Raw genomic sequence first — 2,500 nt, forward strand, 5'->3', positions numbered from 1 at the left:
AAAATTCCGAGATGTGTCAGACTTCCAGGAAGGGGGCGCCTCGGGAGGTGTACCTAGGAGGCTTCCAGGGGCCTGGGTACACTTTTCAGAAAGTACCGTTGGGACTTAGAAAAATTTTCAAGATTTTTGGACTTAGAGCGATTTTTGGATTTTTGTGCAAAAATCGAATTTTCCCTTCTCCCACCGCTCTGGGGCGTCAATATGAAGTGGGGACCCGAGGGAGAGTGCCTCCCATGAGGGTAGAATGTGTGACTTTTGGGGGGAAAGTCGAATTATGGAGCAAAAACCATTTTTTGGGACTTAGAAAAATTTCGAGATGTGACAGACTTCCAGGAAGGGGGCGCCTCGGGAGGTGTACCTAGGAGGCTTCCAGGGGCCTGGGTACACTTTTCAGAAAGTACCGTTGGGACTTAGAAAAATTTTCAGGATTTTTGGACTTAGAGCGATTTTTGGATTTTTGATCAAAAATCGAATTTCCCCTTCTCCCACCGCTCTGGGGCGTCAATATGATGTGGGGACCCGAGGGAGAGTGCCTCCCATGAGGGTAGAATGTGTGGCTTTTGGGGGGAAAGTCGAATTATGGAGCAAAAACCAGTTTTTGGGACTTAGAAAAATTTCGAGATGTGTCAGACTTCCAGGAAGGGGGGAGTCTCAGGAGGTGTACCTAGGAGGCTTCCAGGGGCCTGGGTACACTTTTCAGAAAGTACCGTTGGGACTTAGAAAAATTTTCAGGATTTTTGGACTTAGAGCGATTTTTGGATTTTTGTGCAAAAATCAGATTTCCCCTTCTCCCACCGCTCTGGGGCGTCAATATGATGTGGGGACCCGAGGGAGAGTGCCTCCCATGAGGGTAGAATGTGTGGTTTTTTGGGGGAAAGTCGAATTATGGAAGAAATTGAGTTTTGAGGACAAAAAAGTGTTTTGAGGACAAAAAAGTTTCTTGAGGACAAAAAAGTTTCTCGAGGACAAAAAAGTGTTTTGAGGACAAAAAAGTTTCTTGAGGACAAAAAAGTGTTTTGCGAACAAAAAATGGAATTTTGTGATTTTGTGTAAAAATAAGTAAATTCCCCTACTTCCACCACAGGGGGGCTTCAGTATGTTGTAGGGCCCCCAGGGAGGGTCCCCCAACTGGGTTTAAAGTTTGTGGATCCTGGGCAGAAAGTTGAATTTTGGATGAAAAACCGAATTTTGGGACTTAGAAAAATTTCGAGCTGAGCAGTGACAGACTTCCAGGCAGGGGAGCCTCTCTGGAGGTGTACCGAAAACAGTTCCAGGAGCTGAGGTCATTTTCGAACATTTTTTGTTCGCTCAAATTTTTTTTGTTTTTGAGCTCTAAAAAGCTGTTATTATCAATTGGCTCAAAAATTTCAAGTGTCATGAGCTAGTACATGTTGGAGGAATACGTTTTAGGCAAAAAATTGCAAAAAAAAAAATCCAAGTGAAAAAGAACCGGAATGGGGAATTTCTGACTGCTGTAGCAGCCGCACAGTTCCAGGAGGTCGGATACATTTCCGACTTTGTCCCGCTCATTGAAGTACATTGTCCCGCAATGCAAATACATAGTAATGCGCACCTGCGGGAGAATATAGGAGAGAGTGGGCTCTCTCTACCCCGATGTATGGCGGTTGTTCCTATGGTTCTCTGGCTCGGGTAGGCGACTTAGAAGGTGGTCCCTCTTGTCGTGGAAGTTGCAAAATACGGCCGAGACTGAACTTCCACGGCTCCAGGAGGGACTTTTGCTGGTCGTGCGTCCCAAGTGAGAGAGGCGATCCTGGGGTACCTGAGCCTGACCAGACCCTCCCTCGGTGGTCCCTGGTCTTCTGAAGGGTGATGGCATTCAGGGGGGCAAATCTGGAGTCCGTGGCTGAGTTTGGGCTCTAGAAGGCGGACGCCCCTTCTGACCATGTCCCCTCAGAGCCGGCTGGATGGTTCATGGTCCGCGGCTTTGTCTGGCGGTCTGTGCCCAAGCCGGAGAAGCTGTCCTGGGGTACGTGAGCTTTGACCAGACCCTCCCTCGGCGGTCCCTGGTTCTCTGGAGGTGATGGCTGTCAGGGGGGCAAATCTGGAGTCCTCGTGGGAAGGAGGGCTCTTGAAGGCGGACGCCCCCTCTGACTATGTCCCCTCAGAGCAGGCTGGATGGTTCATGGTCCGCGGCTTTGTCTGGCGGTCCATGCCCAAGCCGGAGAAGCTATCCTGGGTACCTGAGCTTCGACCAGACCCTCCCTCGGTGGTCCCTGGTTCTCTGGAGGCGATGGCTGTTGTCAGGGGGGGGGGGCAAATCTGGAGTCCTCGTGGGAAGGAGGGCTCTGGAAGGCGGACGCCCCCTCTGACTATGTCCCCTCAGAGCATGCTCGATGGTTCTCAGTCCCTGGCTTTGGCTTTTTGGCCATCCTGGGGTACATTCTTGCCAAAAAAAAAAACGACTAAGTGAAAAAGAACCGGAATGAGGAATTTTCTAGGTGCCGCATCCGCCCTACAGTGACTTGAGGCCGGGTACAGT

Source organism: Dendrobates tinctorius, unplaced genomic scaffold (assembly GCF_039654945.1).
Source record: "Dendrobates tinctorius isolate UK_male_01 unplaced genomic scaffold, ASM3965494v1 ptg000227l, whole genome shotgun sequence".
NCBI lineage: Eukaryota > Metazoa > Chordata > Amphibia > Anura > Dendrobatidae > Dendrobates > Dendrobates tinctorius.